A 22,356-nucleotide genomic window follows, 5' to 3' on the forward strand; every position below is an offset into this window, starting at 1 on the left:
CCCTCAGTGAAGCTTAAGTATTTCTTGAAAGACCCCGTCTCTAAGTAAAATGTCACACTGGGCATAAGAGTCTCAATATCTTTGCAGATTTCAGATAGTATAGATCATAAGGAGGGTAATCATAAATGGTTTTCACACAGCTATTTTCTCAGGGTGCAATTATGTAACAGGGTAATCCCTAGACCAAAGAAGTGAGTCACTATAAGCCTTCTGAAATCTACAGTCAAGTTCATATCCACAGCCAGTCCGAAGATATAAAGTGCTAGTGCATGGCATGTGAAAATGAAGACGGCTATTTAAAGGCATGGTGTGTGTTTCTGTGATTTGTGTGTTTGTGTGTGCATTTAAGAGAGAGACAGACAGACAGAACCAACAGACAGAGGCAGAGAGTCAGACACAGAAGTGTTCTTTAAACTGAAATTCCTTCTTAACTTTTGAGTATTACTTTTTAATTGTAAACAAGAGGGGGCATATTTCAGACCTTTGGCCCTGGCAGCTGGTTTGTTTGCTCCTGAGTTCCAGGAGAATCTGTACTGCACACAGCAACTCTGAAAGGAAGGATAAAGGATGAATAGCTTGGATAAGAGTCTCCAGTAATGGTCACTATCTGCACTGAGTCATTCTCTTTTAGCTGTTCACACTAAAATCCACTTAAATTCAGCTGAAAGTGAAATCCGATTCGTTCCAATGACCAGCAGAAACATGGCAGCACAAAGAACTGAGAGGAACACACCGGTTGATCTGGGGAAGCCAGGAGGCTTCTTTCTTGCAAGCTAACAGTTGTGTGAGGGCTTTTTCCTTCCCAGCACCCCTCCCTTTCCTGACAACCAGTCCCTTCTGCTGTATCCTGCTGATAGTAGGTTGCTGTATAGCCGAAAGGTGCCATAGGGCATTAGATACAGCATCATTACTTGCTCCACTGCACCTTTCTGCTGGAATTCAGTAGCCAAAATTTGGTGCATATTTTAATTTCAAAGTATATGGGAATCTCAATTGAAATAGAGAAAAGGGAGGTCCTTCCTTATGGAATAGAGAAAGCTTAACATGATTCCTGGGACAGGCTGAGATTAATATATTAGACCCTCTGATTTTTTAATATAGTTTTTTATGAGTAGGAAAATGTCACAAAAAGAGATATCAAGGGAAGAAGGAACACTTAGCCTAAGCAGGGAAGGGCACTCAAAGGAAGGTTTGGTTGGATTTAATGTTTAATACCATTGAGTTGTCACCACAGTTCCATGAAACAACACAGGAACATGGCAAGGGTAGACAATTAGATAAAAATTCTAATTTTATGAGCCACCAGATATCATGTAAGAACAAGAACTGGACAAAGTTGTGCAGTTGTAAGCAGCTATGTGATGTGAGGAATATATCAAGGCTCCCTGTCTTCTAATCATCTTGAATGAAAAATACGCAAATGAACAAAAGTGTATGTGGCACCCAGGTTTCCCTCCACTTTGGCAAGCAGGAAGAAAAATGTCAGTTCTTAGGTGCCTTTCAATACAGATGAGACAAATAGTGTGCTGAACAGAGAGGCAGTGTGAATACCACAGGAATTCAGATTCGAGGATGTCTGAGTAGGGTAGACTGCTCTGCCAGGGAGAGTCATCTAATTGTGTTCCCAGATACTAGGTATCTGGAATAAGTGGCTTAGAAGAAACTGAAGGTGAGAAGTTAAACTGAACAGGGAGGGCTGGATGACAGAGCAGAGACACAAAAATGGTCCTGATGGTACATGATCAAAAGAAAGAAGTGAGATTATCCAGATCCTCTCTTCTTTGCACATACAGATATATTTTAAGTAGAATTTCAAATAGGTCTTTCTTGAAGAAAGCAATTTATGCTCATTATAGAAGCATCAGAAAATAGCTAGAGTGACTAAGAAAGATCACAGTGTGAGTATGCACTGAATACTCATCAAGAGATGACGATGGCTTACATGGCTTATCAGAGTTCATTTTTGAATTAATAAAAAGATACATTAATAAAAACCAATTATTTACCTTTTCAAAAAAATGATCCCAATATTAAACTCCATAATGATTCAAAGGGGGAGCATCAGGAAAGTCTGCTCTTTTCTATTGATCTCAACAACATAATCTCTGTTGTCCCCTTGGTCTCACCTTATGGCTTTTCCTTCAGAAGTTTCACACCTTTAATTTGAGGAGGGCAGTACTGCATCTGGACCTCATTTAGCTTGTATATTAATGAATGATCATTATTTTAATTCACACCTAGTTGTAAAAGTCTGAAGGAAAAAAAATAACAACAAAAGCAGCATTCAACTTAATGTTGGTGGCAGGGAAGACATTTATCTCCCAGTATCCATGGAGACCTTTTTAGGATGCTCAGTTGCTGGGCCAAGTATCTGCCTTGCCACAGGGATACTGGAGTGCCAAAGGCATGTTGTGTTGCCAAAGGCAAAATGCAGTCCAAGACAGGGGTCTCAGTTCATGTTCTCCTGGGATCTGAGACAGATGCTGAGGTCCTCAATCTCCTGTATACACATTAGGGACCCCGAGGAGTTGAGAACAGTGGTTCCCATTCTCCTGTGTACCCAGAAGCCTCTGGGGACAGAGGAGTTGGGATCAGGTGTCTACAAACCCAGGCTTCCCCTATGTGCCATGCAGGAAGGGGACAGCAAGCCCACGGTGGTAGTGGTGGGGATCCGATTTGGTTCCCAGTGAGTCCCAATAGTATGGAAGGCCATCTCCAGAAGATCTTAAAGCCGCACACCCATTCCTACACCCCCTGCAGTGATCCTTGATGAAGGAGATGGTCCTTGCTTGTTTAAACTGTTTTATTCTTGGTGGATGTGAATACGTATGTACTACTCAGGGTGAAACAGAAATTAAATACCTTTTGCAGGAAGGGATGCCCAGAAAAGGCAGCTCATTGGCTAAACACTAGGGGTCTATCTAGGTACCTCATTTGTGTGGAGAATTCTAGATTTTTATGCTTTATAACTGGTTGTCATGGTCCTGGCAGTGGGGTTTTATGATTATCTGTTCCAGGACAGGTAGACTGTGGCTGGGAGCTGGTTCTAAGGCCTGTTATTCTCAATTATGGGAATTCATAGGGTTTTTGAACCTGCTTCAACCTTACCAGGTCTCCTGTCTGGTGGCACGGTCTACTTGCCCCATACTCAGTTAAAGCTACCTTTTAATGCTCTTTCTGGCTTGTTCTTTTCCTAACTAACCATATAATATATGTACACCACTAATAATTTAAGAAGCATGGGCCATAACGGAAATAACCTTAAAAAACAAAACTCAACTGTGTTCCTACCATCTGAGAATGTTTCTCTTGTTTCCTTTGAATGTTTTCTCTATTTGCACAGATGAGTGCCTTTTAAGTGAGCACAATGATTTCTAACCTACATCTGTTCCCAAGGCACTCTGAGCACCTTCACTGGTCACCAACATTTGCATGGCGATAGTCTTTAGAACATTCACAGCCCACACCTCTCAGTGATGCTGTCTCACTGTGTACCAGCATCACAGCTGGAACAGCTCGACTTGACAAATAGAAGGAGTAAATCAAGGGGGGTTTGAACTATCTTCAGGCTCTGATAAGTTCCCTGCGACTACAGTTCTGCCTTCTTTTCCTGCTCCACCCCATCTCAGTGGCTTATAGGAGAGGAGGTTGTAGGCTAATGGGAGAATAAAGTGGGTCTCTCAAATAATCATGCTCACTGGAAATAACTGGAAAATAATGGGGCAAACTATTATAGAAGATTGGCTTTTTTTCAATCCACTGGCATATCTGCCTACATGTTTGAAAAGCAATTAGGAAATCTTTTATGCACTTTTTAAAAATCTTTGCATTCAGAATAATTTTTTAAAAAAATAGGAATGGGATCTTTTATTTCTGTCTTTTCACAATAAAAAAAAAAAAGCAAAGCAAACAAAATAAAAACCAGAATGGAGCTGGAGAGAAGGCTCAGCAGTTAAGAGCACTGACTCTTCCAGAGGTCCTGAGTTCAATTCCCAGCAACCACATGGTGGCTCACAACATTTCTGTAACAGGCATCCGATGCCGTCTTCTGCTGTGTCTGAAGACAGCAACTGTATAACCACATACATGAATAAACAAATAAATCTTTAAAAAAAAAAAAAACAGAATGGATAAGCTGCCTGCTCATGTCATGTTAGCTTCCCAGGACCAAGGAACCCCAGTTGTGCCCTTGCCATATCCCATTGCTCCATCTTCAAAATGTCACAGCCTGAACAGAATGTGGTACCCCAGCCACAGCCATGGGAACAGGGTCCTTGTCTAATCAAATGGCTCTGGTTTTAAGACATAGTCTACTTCTGAATATGACCTCAATGCATGTCCAGAAAGGTGACAGGAGGAAGGAGATAAACATATCCTTTGATGTCTTCATGCAGGCAGAGCAATGCTCGTACTTTGATTAAAATATCACACATATGGCTGAGCTGGCTTCCCACCTGGCCTCTAAAAAGGGAAAGTTAGACAGTGACTCTCTGAATGTGAGAGCACAAGTAGTCTGCAGGGCAGAGAAAGAGCTTTCCTTTGAGGCTGCATTTAAGACAGGTTCACCAGGTTGTGTGGAAAGAATCCATAAACATTCTCTCCTGTAAACTCTTTTTATTATTATTATTATTATTATTATTATTATTATTATTATTATTATTGTTATTAGTAGTAGTAGTAGTAGTAAGTATGTGTAAGTAGCACACCAGAAGAGGGCGTCAGACCTCTTTATGGATGGTTGTGAGCCACCATGTGGTTGCTGGGATTTGAACTCAGGACCTTCAGAAGAGCAGTCAGTGCTCGTAACCGCTGAGCCATCTCTCCAGCCCCTCTCCTGTAAACTCTTAAGTAAGCTTGGCAAAACATCAGTGTTCCTGTCAACGTGTCATCTACATTGTGCAAGGAGGTTGTGTGGTACATGCGTTAGGCAGAGAAATAAGCTCAGAACCTTTGAAGTGTTGCATTGATTAATTAGCCTGGCATCTGCATTTTTGGATGTGCTTAATATCGTGTTTGCTAAGCTGAATGGCAATATCCTAACTCTCTTTATGCCCCTTCTGTCTCCTTTTGCTTTTCTTTGTCATTCTCCCTGCCCTTCTCTTCTTTGTCCCTCTTCCCTTTCCCTGTCTCTCTTTCCCCCTCCCCGTCTTTTGCATCTATCTCTCTTTATCTCACTTTCTCCCATCTCTCTCTCTCTATGCTCTGTTTCTGTGCTTCTTTGTCTTTCTCTCTCTCCCTACCCCAAACACACACACACACACACACACACACACACACACACACATATGCACAAACACACACGCGCACACACACACTTGGAAAGATAACCCAGTACTACTTAATTTAATGAGAATGATCTATTTAAGACATTGGACAGTTAAAAAATTGTGCTATAAACATAGACATACAGTTAGAAGAGTCATGTAGATATCCTAACCCAAAGTTTTCTTTTTAGTTAAGCAGAAATAAGAAGTTTAAGGAATGTAAATTGGTTTCGCAGACTTCTGCTTCAAAGATATTTGGAGAAAGACAGAAAAAAAGGTACATACTATTTGAAACTGAGGTTGGGGATCTGACAATCATAACTCAAAGAAGAAACACCAGCAGGGTAGAAGCAAGAGTCAAGATCAATACTCTTATTAAACACTCAGTGACCTTATCCCTCTGGGCTTCCATTTTTTCTTACTTTCAGGGTTATGCTTTCTGTGTTAAATGAAGAAAACAAACAATAATGAAAGAGTCCCTTGACTGTGACAGGAATCGATGTATTTAATGTGCTTTCTAATATTTACTGTTCATGTGTTCTCACTCGATTCATATGCAAGTAAGAGAGGGCTCTAAGGGGGAGGGAACTGTAGAGTCATTCATAATTTTTTCTTGTGGGATGTGACAGTTGATCTCACTTCAATCTTGCAGCCTGTTTTCCCTGAACAACCACGTGACAGGGCTTCACATATGCTGGAATTCAGAACATGGCAAGCCCCCAGTGCTGCCCAAGGCTCAGTGTGTTGTCATTTGGCTTTATTTTAAATGTCGCATTCTGCATTGTTTCCTGAATAATAGGCATTTGTGACTTGACTCTGCATGGCTGAACCATCCCTTTTTAATGTTAAGGCAAGATAGTTTACAATCCTAATCCCCATTTAGGTCAGTAAGCCGGAGTCTTCACAAACTCATTTTACCTTTTTTCACAGGCCTGGGTAATCTCTCCTTACCGCGCTTCCTTGCTTACCATCTTCCTTCTCCTTAACTAATGCGCAGACATGCCTGTGTTCTGATAAGGGCAGCCAGGTCTCTTGGTGCCTAAATGCTTCCTGAATGTTGTACTTTGAGCTGGAGTCTGAATCATCCTTGTAGGTTCCCCATTCATTCCTGAACTCCTCCACAAGTATGCCTAACTTAGAATGCATTGTTAGGGGCAAGGATCATTTTTAGATTCAAGTTTTTTGTATTTATTATAAATCAGGAGCAGAAATCTAGAGAACACGCATTTGAATTTGGTTGAAAGGGTATCTTAAAGTTCTATTTTAGTTGAAAATGTTCAACTATTTATCTTGTTCATAACTGAACACATTTACTAGGAGAATATGAAATAAAAAGACTGCTTATCTCACAGCATTTTCCCTGCCCTGACTCTTGAATTCTTTCTGCCTCGTCTGCATGCTTCCAGAGCCATGTGGTAGTGGGTTTGTAAAAATGTCCCTTCTATACCCGAGAACTCACAATCACTTATTAATAGTGTTTTAAACAGCAGCGCTTCTGCATTAACCACTACCTGTAATATTTATTCTCTGACCAAAACTGGGAATATGGAAATCCATGGATATAAACACAGATATTTAGAAGACAGTTGGAAAAATATCACCATCTGGAGAAAAACAACATCAATAGGTTCTCCCTTAGGGCATATGGCTAGCCTAGCCATGGTTTTTGACAGTGTTTATAGTACTAGGAAGAAATTCCCTGCTGTGAAAGAAATCTTAAATCCAATTAAAAGGAGATTGGTTAACCCCGTAAACTCATGCTGCTATTGCACCAATGAGCACATCTTGCCTTGCAGGTGGGTATTATAGCAGGAGAAACACAGCTCTGGATAAGGGCACTGATGTCTTTCATCCTCCTTTGACTACACAGTACCTTCCAGCACTACGATCTAAAGAAAAAGAAAGCTTTTGTGTTTAGTTACAGGTTGACTTCTCTGTGTTTTTAAGCAGAGATATGGGGTATCTTTGGCCATAGGGTCTTACCATATAACTGTCGGTGACAATGGCCTGCATGGTTTTGGATGCCTCTGGGACCTCCCTGCACAATGACTCATAAGGAGGTAACCCATGCCTGTTACTGAGATTTTCATTTAATAAAACTCATGGCTTCTTCGAGCCACATGGTTCACTATTGTCTGATACTTCTGCTCAGTCACCTATATATTTTTGTAATTAGCTTACAAACTAGCAGAACCTTGTGTGGCTTCTTCACGCATCCTTGGTTTTGGTTACCTATCCTGTCACCCTTCCTTTACCCCTGCTCCTCTTCTCTCCTTCCACGCCTAGTCAGTATTCCTCCCTGCTCTTTCTGTTCTGTCAAATGCTCTTACATATTTTTCTCATATTGCCGGATCACAGGCTTCCGAGTAACTTCCTCACACACACTTCACTTTGGCTTAGCCTTCCCTGGCCTCTCATGTCTCCACTGTCATCACTCTGCTCTCTTTTGATCTCTCTGCCTGCAGTTTACCCTGTCTCTCGTTCCATTGCACTGGTATTCTCCGGCCCCTCCTTTCAAACATTTTTCCTCACTCTGGGCCTATTTCTAGCTTTCCAGATTGAAGACATGTTAAATGCATAAAACAAAAGATTTGAATGTGCACACATACACACAGAGACAGAGAGACAAAGAGATGCATAAAATGAATAAATACATGTTTTTTTAAAAAAAAAGCCCTAAAAATGGATTGTAATCAAGCCTTAGCGGGTCACAATGAGGTTTTTATGCGCAGTGTTCTAACAATTACTAAGAAGAACAACAACAAATTCATGACATTAAACCAAAAGTCTTGACATTAATAAAAAGACGACCGAAAGCTGAAGGAAAATAAGAATTTTCAGTTGTAAGAGGATTTAGAATTTTGGCATACAGAATATCACATAAATTGTTTCAATGGGATTGAAGTTATCTTAGAGACAGGATCTTTTTTCTCATACTGTAAGAGGACATCCAGTAGGTGACAAGATGGAAGGTCTAGATCCTGTCTGTCTCACCAGAGCACTGTGGCTAACTATGGAGCCCAGATTGGAAACCTATGATCTAGGAAGAATGCAATTTCCAAATTTCATAGTTCCTGCAAAGTTTCTCTATGTGGTTACATTCTGTACAAACTTTACACATTTCAGTAATAAAATGTTTCCTTTACATTTAAAAATAATAAAAAACACAAATGTAAAATGTATTACTTTACTACCATCAATTAATTCTTGATAATATTTTGATTTATATTTCATTCTTTTTAATGGGTGTGTGTAATTTATCCTTCTTTGCAAAATTGGTATTAAGTTCTATATTTTGGTTTTTTCTATTGGATTTTAAGATTAAAAGTATTATTTGACATGTTTCCCTAAATATCATAAGTATTTTCATTCATATATTTAAATAGCTCAACTGAATTTTTATAGGTCACAGGTAATTTGTCCTGTAGACCTGATCAGTATATAGTGACAAAGAATAAAAGTAAATAAATTAAGTTATTTATTTGATTATTAAACAATGTGAAAACACATTCTGCACAAAGTCAAAAAGAATTAAGTACTCAACAATTTTTTTCTCCCAATTTGAGTAGCCCAAGGGAAAGTAATTTTCCTGTTAGTGTTGTATTTAGAGTATGCCAGTTATATTTGTTAGTAAGAGAGACATATCTACCATCATCTTCATTGGAATGAAGTGGTTGACTTGGATTATTCAGAATCTTCTTAACTATGGATCTCTCCAGAAGTTGAGCCAATATTGAGTCTGAAACACTCTTCATAGAGTCCAGCGGAGAGAAAATTTTTGTAAGAAGCCCATCTAAGCAATGTGCTCTCTGTTCTCATCAGTGACATCAAAATGTCCATTTTGTAGTCACATGGCATCTAAGCACATTAAGAATATGGTCCACAATGGTACTACATAAACTGAGAATGAATCGATTCTGTTTAGAATACATTTGACTATATAGTCGAAGAATGATGTTTCAAAGCAAGAGGATTATACATAAAATAGAGCTAGCTAATGTTTTCAAACTGTACATATGGTAATGAAACTTCAAGAAGCAGGTGACTAGCAGCTGGAGACACATACCGCCTTTTACTTTCAAGGTCTCTGGGTAAGTCAACTAGGCTTGGCTTTCTACTCTATAAATAGAAAATAGCAAAGTATATGCCATCATCCGCAGATGGAAGACAATATATGCGTAGTCAATGATACAGGTACATCAAAATGAACCAAGTGTTTTCTAACCTGACTTTGGACAATAGGCTCTTTCAAACCTAAGGAGGATAAACTCTTGAAGGTCACAAAGGATCAATACCTTCTGCTTCATGGTGATGGTCTCTTTCCCCTCATTTCTGAGTGTAGTATTGCACCCACAGATGTAAAACGCAAACAATCTAGCTAAAAAGTCAGCAAGTGGCAAATCACTACTTCTATAGAATTTTAACCAGGGACAGAGCTTCATTACTAACTCCATCCTTAAAATCTAGGGTTTCCTTTTAACTTATTTCTAGAGTTTGGCCATCCGAATAAAAACACTGGAAATTCTAAATGTTGTAGTAGGTGATTGTATTAAATTAAATTCTTTCAAAGTAAGAGGGGGGAAGGGCTTAAGACAGTGTGCAATAGTGGAATATCATCCAGCATATGCAAGGGACTGTGCTTGACACCAAGTACTGAAAAAAAGAAATAAACCAAATCTCTTCCAATACAGCTTACACCCAAGTATTCTCTCTCATACAAAATCCACTTCATGGTTTATTAATTACCATTTAAATTATGCTAAGTAGATACAGAAGCCAGTAGAGTTCTGTGGTTTTTGCCTTTAGTAGAGGGTCCCTAGATCAAGATAGCTGATGCTGAAAACCCACAAACTGCAGAGTAACCATTTTCAAAAATAAAAATTATCTAAGAGCTTCATAAGTTTTGAAGTTTGGAGTATATCACATATACTTTAAAATATCCAAATCTTAGCTCTTTCTTGTCAGGGCAGGTTCATTAAATCCTAAAACTGAATTTTCATGGGACCTCCCTACACAGACTTTTAATAAGTCCCTCATTTATTATCATTATATATAAAGTAATTGTCAAGGGGCAAGTATGGATGTAGCCCAGTGGATAGATATTAGTCTACCATGTATAAGACATTGGGCTCAAATACAACTCAACACACACACACACACACACACACACACACACTTCTTGATCAGTTTGTTACAAAAGGACTCACTGCTAGAATGATGTCATAACCTAGATTTTGCAAAGTCACAGTCATTTTTAAAGTTTAAATGTTTCTGTCAGTATTCTAGCATTAAAATCCTAACACTCTTTTGTTTTGGATAATGTGTTCAAATTGGTTACCTTTGACCTTAACACTCATTGTAAGGTTGTGAGTATGGATCAGTGATTACTAGAGAATACAAATTTATGGGTTTGTTGTGGCTGTTGTTGTTGTTGTTTTGGAAGGTGTTTCTCTCTATGAAATGCTGCACAGGCAAGCTAGATAAAGACTGTGGGTGAGGAATAGCTGCTGGGTTTACATTTGTAATATGGCTATGCTGAGTAGTTTCCAGGGGAGAATATTTCCAGTTTGAAGCAGGAGGCAAGATGAAAATACCACCTTTTTTCCCTACAGCACATGCTCACAGGCTTTTTTAGACATTGTACTCTCAGAAAAATTTTCTTCTTGAAAATAACAGCAATGAGTTGTTTTCTGACCAGACAGACTCAGCTAAACTTCTTTAGATTTTTGTGTTCTGTTTTTGTTTTGTTGTTGCTGTTGTTTATTTCTTAACTACAATTCAATTCTAGGATTCCAAAAAGGACAGTAAACACTATGAGAGTTACAAGCTAAAGAGGGAATAAAGACCTTGTCTTTATCCTTAGGTTTTGTTATACAGACTGGTTTCTTCTAATATAGATGGGATCTAATAGCTGTATGGTCTGTCTCCATGTATGCCAAGTATAACCATCAATTTCAGGTCACTCTCATTATATTTCACTTCAAAACATTCATGAAAACAGAATGCTGCCTTTAGTTATTAATGTTGTAACATACATTTTTGTCTTGACTTGCTTTTTGAATATAGATATGAAAGAATAATTTGTTTATAATTAGTGAATTTAGTTGAGTGGCTTTGTAAATAAATAGTAGTAGAGATGTGAATGTGTATCACACCAGCTCATGCTAATAATAATTAAATTACTAGGTTATTTTAATCAATTATAGCAAATAATGGCATAGCCTTAATGCTGTCACATTCAACGTAAAAGACAGTTTTCAAAGGGAAGTAAAAGGAGCCACAGAAGTGTTGACAGCCTTTGTTATGCCACTACACACAGTGAACGAACACTCTTTCATGGTGGATTACTAAATGTTGTGCTTTGTAGCTTTAACAGTTTGATTTCCTCTTTCAAAATTCTTAGCAGCAACTTGAGACTATTCCTCATATATATCAATACTATCTATTTTGTTCTCACAGTTTCTTTATTTGGAGTGACAGAGTGTGAATTTGGAGCCTGTTGCACGCTAAGTAAGTGATTTCCACTGGGCAACAACCCCAGCATTTTAGGTCACATTAACAAGGTGAGACTCTAAAGATTCTGCAGTGAAAATCTCTTCTGAAATCAGAGGCCTAAGACCTGTCCATCCATCTGTCTGTCAGCTTCTCCGTGTGCCAGTCAAACAGTCAACAAGTCATTACTGCACACATATGTGATAAAGAGCACCTAACATGACATCTTAGTCCTTCGGGCTCTGAAAGCTTACGTGCTTCTGGATGGACAACAACTGTTTCCAAAATTACAGTGGCTGTTCTATACTATAAAGAAAGCATTGAGCTGAGAACACTGGGCTGGGTATAACCAGGAAACCTCTACATACAGTTGGTATTGAACATATACAAAGAAATTACCAGTTGAGATTTAGACTCTAACTGTTGGAGAATTCAACCATTCATTTTTGAAAAGGTTTGGAGTCAGATAACCAGGTTTTCATTGGAAAACTTATATATGTTTACTGAACACAGTGAAAGCCAAATAATGAAAACAGGTCTCGGTTTATTTTGTAAAGTCTGTGACAGCAGATGTATGTTGTTTGAATATAGCTCTGTAAAACATTTGAACTGGTCACAGAGGTTAAAGTTACAGGATGCAGCGCGATCACACTGAAGAAATTAGCCTGACTCTCAGAGAGATTTCCTCTAGGTTTTGTTCTTTAATTGTTGCTGATGTCTGTACTTTGTGAACCTCCTAGTGATTCAGGCAGGGATTTATTACACTGGCTTGGGTTTAACATTCATTCTTTGTCAGCAGACAAGAGATGACCAAGGTTAATTTAACACTCACTGTAAGATCCAGTGGCAGGTAGGACACAGAGCTAGTATTTCCTAGACTAATGCTTGCCTTACAGCTGCTGTAAAACAAGCATGACCTACCTACATAAGAAGTATTTAAAACCAAAGTGTAATGACTCCTAAGTAGGAAAGCACAGCACCAAACAAATTCAATTATCAAAACCCATACACAACTAGAAAATCTAACAAAGACTCATTGACATGAAAAGATGGCCACCGTATATAAAGTGAACGAAATATGGGCCATTTGTGAAATTGTATGTCTGAGTGTGTGTCAGACTATATACAATTTTAAAGTGAACAAAGTCACTGAAAGACAAAGTAAATTGTGTTAGTAAAATGTGCCTTAAGTAGAAACATCTTCAATGCAGTGATCTTAGCTTTATTGCAGCTAATTCATTACAAACAGTATTTTTCCCAAAGAGGTAGTTTAAGAAGCACAATTTGCTACTTGGCTACAGCTGAATTACCAACTGTCACATAAAATATATGCCATATTATTAGTAACAGTAACAACAACAATAATAACCACAGAATAGTCAGCCACGTGGCAGATTTCTATAAACCTAAGACCTAGAGTATTGAGCCAAGATGATACTAATTTCTTACTTTAAAAAGTTTATAAATTTTATCGCAAAAAAAATCCTGAAAAAAAAAAACACACACCACAATTACACAGACTTGAAATCTATAAAACTCAAAAAACTTGAACACAGTTAAAATAGGCTTTTAGAATGCAAGCTGTGCAAATTTACATTAAAATTTTGCACTTTCAGCATCAAATATATTGTATGTTCTCATCCACCATCACAAACAAAATATTCATAAGAGAACTAGAGAGCAATCAGCCTTATATCCTCTTTCATTACACCTTCCATTACCTGCTCTCAGCCTTGCCTTCAGGAGGGCAACTTCAAAGTTAGCCTGGGGTGTGTAACAAGTTCTAGGTTAACACAGACCAAGTAGCCAGAACCATCTGGCAAAAAATAGGTATGTGTGCATATTCATGAATATATGTATACATATGAATATAACCTCATCTCACAAAAATATATGTGTGTATATATATGAATATATGTGTATATATGAATATGTATGCATATACATGAACATATATGTATATTTATATATTATAAATAGTTATATACTATATCACACACACACACATATATATACTATATACATACTATATTATACTATAATATATATACTAGACTATATATAATATATATACTAGTAATATATATACTAGAATGCTTTTAAAGCAATTTTTGACATTTGATATTTTTGAAATGTATAAAAGTGTTTGTCTAAGAAAATACCTGAATTATCAAGCTGAGGATAACTTATTTTGTAACATTTTTTTCAAGATCAGCTAGGTACAAAGATGCATAAGCAAAATGGCACAAGTGCTCTTAAGATACAGGACTCTTGAGAATCTTAATTTGATTCCACCTGCAAGGAAAACAATGTTACTTCCCAATCTCTATGTCCTTAGAAACCAAAACAACATTGTCATGAACTAAGTGCATGTCCGTCTAGTGAAAATCTGACTTTCTCCTGGCAATTATCTCTTTGCTTCTGTGAATTACCAAAACGTTCAATTTTTCTCTTAAATATACCATGATTATCTTTTTTTAATCCCCTATACACACTTAAACTACTTGTGAAATCACCGTCATCAAAAGCCAATTAGAGTGCCTGGAATATTCTAATCTAAATTCAAAAACAGTAAATCATATAATGCATGTTTTGCATATTCTACATTGTAAGTCAAATCTTTAAGTTAATGTATTGGGTTTTCAAATATGAGAGACTTGTGCTCATTAGACTTGGGATATCACCCCTGTTTGATGGTTTGCTAGACACAAACACAGACAAGCTTAGCTTCTCCAAATCAATTTTCACTTACTAAAACCAATCAAAACAACAATTTAAAAAGAGCCTTTCCTGACTTGATAAAGTGTTAGAGTTTAAAATTTAAGTGATTTTGAGAAGTATACTCACATTGTATTCACATAAAGTGTATTGGTGAATAGAATAGTAACTGTCGTGTTTCATCGTGAACAGCTTCACATGTGTGTACCTTAGATCCTCCAAGGAAATTCTATGTTGCTACTATATGCAAATTCTGCTAATCAGATAAGAGCTCTACAAATAGTTGTTAGCAAATTGCTAATTTGCTCTGTTTGAAAATACATTTTAATTAATGGAATAATAGAGGCATGTGTAAATGGCAGTGTTAACTGACCTCTCTGACCAAAAACCAAGTGTAAATCTAGTTTATTTATTTCAATGCCATCTAATATTGAAACTTCCAAGATAAATTTGGTTTCTTTTAAATCTCTTACTATGAGAATTACAAAAAAAAATGCATTAAACTTTTCAGGCATTAATGAGAACCACAGGAAGTAGATTTTACTATCCAAATATAAACTTTCAGCCACCTAGGAGGAGACTCACAGTAAAAAATCAAAATTACAGAACGTTCTGAGGTCATTGGAAGAGATTGGAAAGATCACATCATGAAGCAGTAAATTAAATGTGTATCCCAATTATAACAGGTTTTAATAAAGGCTCACGTATCAATACATATTTAACCTTAATATTCTAATAAGAATGGTATTTTCAAGACATAGTTTAAGCAAAAGTCCACAAACTTTCACTCCCTACACCTTGAAACAATACATTGTATATACTCTTCATACAACTTTTTTTCTAACGTAAGCTTGGTAGCTCTTGAATTCGTCTACAAAATATTGCAGTTTTAAAAACCAGCCATATGATAGAAAGTAATTTTAATACAACTACTTGACATTACTCTCTGTGAAGTTACTGATAAGCAAAGACAGGTGAATCCCTGCATCCTGTTAAAACGATATAAAAAAATAAATTTCCAGATAGATGAGCAATCACTTCCTTCAAAAAGTACCCAGATTTGGTAATTAGAAGCACATTACAAAATGGAGTCTACATTCGCAAATGTCAAAGTATCCAATGCTAAAAGGCTATTCTGAACCCTTCAAAGGATAGCTGACCCTAGGAAGTTAGGCGTGCATGATTTTAGGCAGAAGCATAGTCCACCCCAGCAAGTGCATATCCAGACCATGAGCTGGTAGCCTTGAATGGCAGGAGAATGTGCATGGCTATCCATGCTTACTTGGAAGATTTTCTAAGCTTTGTATATCTAATCTTAATTTTATCTGTGAAACTGAAGCCCATTGATCATATTTCAGGTTCCAAAATGCAGCAATTACCAGTGTCTTACTTGAAAAGCAGAATCTTATATGAAACAAGTGATGCTTCTATCTCAATTTGCTCTCCTCCAGATTACATAGTTCTGGTTCATTTATCCTTATACAGGCTCTGGACCTATAATTGAATATGACTACTAACAGTGAGTTTCCTAAGCCATGACCTGTTGTTATAAACTCCTCTTCAATCTGTACCAACTTTGCCTATAAACCCATATCCAAATTCAGTACATAGGAAATAAATTAAAGGGCCAGGGTACCTGCTTTCAATTTATAAAACAGGTCCAGCTGTTGTATTGTATGTTTTCATTTTTCTAAGTTTACTCTAGAAATAGTTGAAGTTTTATTTTAGGAAATTAAAAGTTCCATCTGGTAATACACTCTAAAATCTTTATACTGTGATATAAATCTTTTTTCTGCTGTGACATACAAGCCCAGTACCTACTTCCTTGACCTACTTTATAGAGTTGTTATAATTAGGCACATGGTAGCGAGACTTTAGACTTGTGAATACAGATAATACCTGAGCATATTAAATTAAGTCAGCAAGCATCATTCTTATCTATAAACCAAATAAGTTCCAGAAAAACAAAACTAAAATCCAAAGAGATAAAAATTATAAATCAGGTGTAAATATGTAAAATAAGATAAAAGATGAATATGAAAAGGACCTATTATTTTAGAATTAAAATATGTCCTTCACGGCAGTGATGGTGGGAACATTGGTAGACACAGCTCATGTATTTGATGCATATAATATTAATAATACTTTTTTACCTGAAAGGATTTTTCTGGCTTTAGTTCAATGAAATCCATTATCCTAGGTGGTAATGGAGCCCCATACTTTCCAATCTCAGACATCTTTAGTCTCCTGAGCTGCCTTAAAGTCTTAGCATAGTAAAAGGTCAAACAGATACCAGTAAGCATTTATAAACTAACATTCACCTCTGTTTCAGCTCCAAGCCACATCCTTCTGCCAAGCTTTGCTTGCTCTCTCGTTCGTTTCATTGTATGAGCAGACTAATTCAGTCTGGGATCCTTGAGGACACTTGAGTTTTAAAAACCATCCTGCTTCCTACTTAATCACTTACAGAAGCCACCCAAGAACAGAACATTCTGAGAGAAGAACCATAAAATGGTGGTGGACACTGAAGGAATGAGCAACAAATATCTACACAATTAAATAAAATGAATGCCTTTCACCTGCCAGTTCAGCTGTACTGGTTGGAGCACATCATACAGATATGAAAGGGATGGATCATAATTTCAAGGAAACCTATCTGTTTCAGCATTTAACTGAGACGATGCAATATGCTAAATAATATTTCAAGCCACCTCCCTTTCCCATCATTGTAAATTTGGGGCCCCTCAACATAGGCCCACAAACCAATTAAAAACATCCAGGCTATGAATTGGCATCTAGTTCTCTAATACAGAAGAAACGATAGGGCATCTGTCCTAATTGGCCACAATGAACCTAAGGGACAATAACAAGAATAAATGTCACATTAATCCAAATGAAGCCAATGAATAATCATACAAACCAGAAGTCCGTTTCCTCAAACATGCAATTACTTCCAAGAATGCAAAGGCATCAATAACCCAATAAAAATGATAGTAAATCAAGCATGCTGTGCATAGAAATAGGCTCCTTAAATGCAACACACCTGCAAAGTAGCATGTACACATACGATGTGAATGTATGTAGATGTGTATGCTCACAATTAAACATACATCCTGAAAAAGAAACTCTGGATCTCGGAAACGGTTTTTCAACACGAATATGTTAACGTGTGAAGCAGAATGCCTAATTCTGAGACCACGTTAGCACTAGAGCAAATAGGTAAAATCACCTTATAATTAGGCCAACAAGGTTGAGACACCAAATGTGTTCTTGAGGGAAGGCCCAACCCTGTTTGTGAGACCTGCAAATGAGACGATTGCTTTCAACTACATCCTCTTCTTGCTTGCTCCTTTCCACCCCCTGATTTTGTTGCTAAGCTTGAGAGGAAAGGAATCCGGCGGTTCAGTTAGTATTCTGAGCCAGTTTGTGATAAAAATCAAAACATCATTATTTTCCCCTAAAACACAAGCAGATGCCTTCTCACTTCTCTGCCGACAACCTTCCTCTCTCTCCATCCTCATCTCGGTCTCCACACCCCCCAACCCCCCTCCTAGTCTGAGAGACGCGAGTCATTGTTTAAGTCTAGGCCACAGATATATATACAAGTCATTTAATAACCAGCTAGATCAAGAAGGTAGCCCCTCTGACTCCTACTCACCATGCTGAGACCAGGAGAGGATGCTGAAAGGAGGGAGAGCCGCACACTGAATCCATTTTTCTTGTGACCGGGTCGGATGCAGCCTCTGAACCCAACATCAGCAGCGGCTGCCGGGATTTTTTTCCCCTCCCTCTCTGGTTGGCGATGGTGCGATAGGAACCACCCTTTCCAGCTCCACTAGAGTACCAGCAGTAGAGGCGGCAACAGCAGCAGCATCACTTAAGCCTCCTCCCTCTTGGAGGATGGTGTGAGCTCAGAATCAGCCAGGAACTTGCAGCAGACACCTCCTCAGGCTCCTCCTTCCCTCCCCACCCCCACAGCCCCACCCCTGCTGCGGTAGAAGCAGCCGGCCCGGCAGCTGCTGGTTGTCATGGCAATAGCCAATTGCAAGTGGCAAGCTAAGGGGGAGGGGAGAGAAGCTAAGCAATCTGCAGGGGTTAGAGTAAAACTAAAGTCCCTGACTCTGAGATGCTCTTGATCTCTCCTAATCTAAGCTCTAGGTCGCTTTGAGAGGCACCAAGGGTGAAAAGGCACCAGGAAAGACTTGAATGTAAGTTATAGGTTGAAATATAACGAACAATTTGACGTTTATTTGTACTGTCTATAGATTTTAGATAAAATATATTACCCTTTCTATTGGAAAAAATAAACTAAAAAATATGTGAGAGATTGTTATTACTCTAAAGTTGTGCGTCCTTGATACCATCTCTTGCTCAGTGACTCTCGAGGTTGCTAATTTAAGACAAACAAACCAAAACAAACCAAAACCTGCTGGACTTTGCAATAAACCTGGTGCCTGCTACGTTCCTTTATATGCGAGAACATCAGTTTGTTCTCAGATCATTTGATTCCACCGTGTTTTCAAGTTGTCCTGAAAAGGACCTGGCTACACTGACAACACCCCTGAGGAAAAGGAAGTTGGAACAAAACAAACCGGAAATACCTATGAACAACCACGGTTCTTAGCAGCACTAGGCAGTGGACAGTTCCAAACCTATCCATCCGGCTTCAGACTCCTGGAGCGAACATTATTCACAAGCAATTCCATGCTATTTTCATGGATGCCCTTTCGGAGTTCCGAAGCCAGCTGTCAGTCAGGGTTGTAGGTAGGAGAAAAATCAAGAGAATGTGCAGTGTTGAGTTCTGTTTCTAGCCATAAATTATAGATGACACTAGAATTTGTCTCGGGCAGTATTTGTAGATTGATTGAGATAATGCACTAAAAGCCCTTGGCGTGTAGTAAGCACACAGTAAATATTTACTATTATTAGCGAGAGTTGTAGAGCAGTACACCGTAGACATCACTTAATCTAAAAGCTTTAAGGAAGGGATATAACAATTCCAGGTAGAAGACACGAAATACATCATAGCTGTGATGGCTGGCGATGGTGGTGGCCATGGTGGCCAAAGTGTGAATATTCAAAAAAGTTTCATGTTTTCTAAAATTTGAAAATTTAGAACATTGTAAATCATGGAGAATATAGCTAATTTTGAAAATTGACATACAAATAAAATAAATGTCAACATGATAATTGAAAACTAGTCTTCTAACACTTCTATTTGTTCCAGTGTCCCCTTTCCTGCCATTCTTCTGCAGACCAAAGTTAATCATTATGTTTAACTCATGCAGTTACCTACAGGTTCAAGTGAACTGATATAGATCTCCAGGATACTGGTACCTCAGGCTCTGTTGCTGATATTTCCTAAAGCTATTATTTAAGGAAAGTTTAACTATCCTGGACCAATGTTTCTTCATTTACATTAATGGACATACTATAAAAACTCTCATGAGTCATTATGGGAACCAAGTACATTGATGTATGTAAAACATTAGCACAATGTCCAACACATAGTACCTGTGTATTAAGTATTGTTTATAATTATTGCTATTTATTCATAGGCATAACTTTGAGCATAAAAGAGATTTTTTTTTTCTGGCTAGAACCTTGGTGCCACAGACATGTTCTGGCAACACTGAACATTAAAAATGACCATGTGGTCAAAGAAAGGGCACAGCTCATTCTTTTTCCTTTTTTTTTTCTTAACTTACTAGATTTTAAAAGTTTGGAAATAAGAGGGATCTGTAGGAGAATGAAGAAGGCTTTCAGGGGGAAATGGGTGGGATAGAAAAAGTAATTGAAAAATTGAGAGTAAATATGATCAAAATGCATTTATAGAAATTTCAAAGAATAAATAAAACAGAAATATGAATAAACTATAAAATTCAGTTCATAGTTTATAAATTTGAATCTGTTACTTATACTATGTGTGGTATGTTGCATAAACTTTTTTTTGCTGAACAACCTTAATTATGAATTCATTTTCTAAAATATTTTTATTATTTTCTTTATTTACATTTCAAATGTTATCCCCTTTTCTGGTTACCCCTCCAAAAACCCCCTACCCCATCCCCCATCCCTCTTCTCACCAACCCACCCACTCCTGCTTCCCTGTTCTGGCATTCTCCTACAATGGGGCAAAGAGCTTTCACAGGACAAAGGGCCTATCCTCCTGTTGGTGTCCCACAAGGCTGTCTTCTGCTACATATGGGTCTGGAGCCATGGGTCTATGTGTACTCTGGTTGGTGGTTTAGTCCCTTGGAGCTCGGGGGTTCTGGTTGGTTGATATTGTTGTTCCTTCTATGGAGCTGCCAAGCCCTTCTTCAGCTTCTTTGGTCCTTTCTTTAGCTCCTCCATTGATGACCCACACAGCTCATTTTTAGCATTTGATATCTGCGTCCCCCTCCAAAGGAAAGCCTGTTTCTTGATTTGAGCAGAATACAACCCTTATCTCCAGCCAAAGCAGCCACACATGACCTGCTCACATTTCTAAACTTCAACACATAAGTATGGTACCACAGGAGAGAATGAGGGTACATATTTTGTTTCTTCTTGTTCTCTCTGGTTTTGGTTTTCTTCTGTTCCCTCAGAGGTGGTCTTAAAGAGAAAGGAGAGAAAGAAGTTGCTGGCTATAAAGCCAGGACTGCAGGAATGGCAAACCCTACCATGGACAGAGCATCTCATTGACTACACCAAGAGCTGACCCTGAACAGGGAGCCCTGAGGGCCTCTGATGTTTGAACAACTTACAAACTTAACCACTTCAGGACACCCCACCTCCTCCCCTGCTCCTCCTGTGCCCCATCCTCCTGCTTGCTATGTCTATACAACATTATCACTATTTGTTCATATTTGCTTAAAACATTTAGAAAATTATTTATGATTTACTTTACCTTATATCTATTAGGATTTTTTTTTCAAATGAAATTTGGTTTTGACTTCAACTGAAGATGATAAAATTTTGGAAAGTTAAAGAGATTGGCCCCAGAACCAACAAACTCAGCAAAAGAAGCTCAGACTGGAGAGTTCTTAGTTAGATCCAACCTAGCTCTGAGGAAAGACTGTGTATCAAAACCAAATAGCAATAAACAAAAGGAAAGAACGTAATGACACTATAGAATGAGGCTGAAAGCCAATTCTTAGTAAGATACCTCAACTATACATAATGCTTTTAATCAAAAAAAAGAAAATTTTAAATTTCACTCCTTTTTGTTATGTAAATCTTTATTTTAATGTGCTATAACATATTATCAATGTTATAATAATTACAGCATGCTATAGTACATTTCAATTATAATATAGTTTAATGTACTTACTATAGTATACTCCATAACAATACATATAAGGTAGCATGTACTTTTAATTACGCACCATATAGTTGACTTCTGCTTTTAAATGTTTCCCTTCTTTTTTTTAAATGTTTCCTTTCTTAAGCTAAAATTTTTTGATCCTTTCATTCACAAATACTGTATTTACATATTCCTACCACTCTTTTCCCACTCCAGCTCTTCCTTTGTTCTCACTCTTTCAAATTTATGAACACTTTTTCCTTTTTTTTTTAAATTTATTTATTTATTTAATGTGAGTACACTGTAGCTGTCTTCAGATACACCAGAAGACGACATCAGATCTCATTACGGGTGATTGCTGGGAATTGAACTCAGGACCTCCGGAAGAGCAGTTGGTGTTCTTAACCACTGAGCCATCTCTCCAGCCCCATTAACACTTTTTCTTTAATAATTGTTACACATATATATGTAATATATGTATACGTTACATAAATAGACCGATATAAAATGTGTGTGTGGAATCCACTTAGTGCTGCTTGCATGTATATGCCTTTAGGGCTGACCCCTTAGGATTGAATAAGCTGTCTTAGAACCTGA

General features: G+C 37.8%; 1 protein-coding gene across 5 annotated transcripts in view; it reads right to left on the bottom strand.

The window, feature by feature from the left end:
- The window catches only part of Jakmip2 (janus kinase and microtubule interacting protein 2), a 157,529-nt gene that overhangs the window by 135,018 nt on the left and 155 nt on the right, over positions 1 to 22,356 (bottom strand). For 3 of the 5 annotated variants that reach the window (XM_031365599.1, XM_031365598.1, XM_031365596.1), the window contains exon 1: positions 18,133 to 18,433. The exons of 1 other annotated variant lie outside the window; for it this stretch is intronic. The gene's annotated coding sequence lies outside the window, so the exon portion shown is untranslated. Of the gene's footprint in view, positions 1 to 18,132; positions 18,449 to 22,356 lie in introns of those variants that run through there. One more of the 5 variants, XM_031365594.1, reaches the window with a different exon arrangement.

The sequence above is a fragment of the Mastomys coucha genome, unplaced genomic scaffold (assembly GCF_008632895.1).
Source record: "Mastomys coucha isolate ucsf_1 unplaced genomic scaffold, UCSF_Mcou_1 pScaffold13, whole genome shotgun sequence".
In the NCBI taxonomy this organism is placed as follows: Eukaryota; Metazoa; Chordata; class Mammalia; order Rodentia; family Muridae; genus Mastomys; species Mastomys coucha.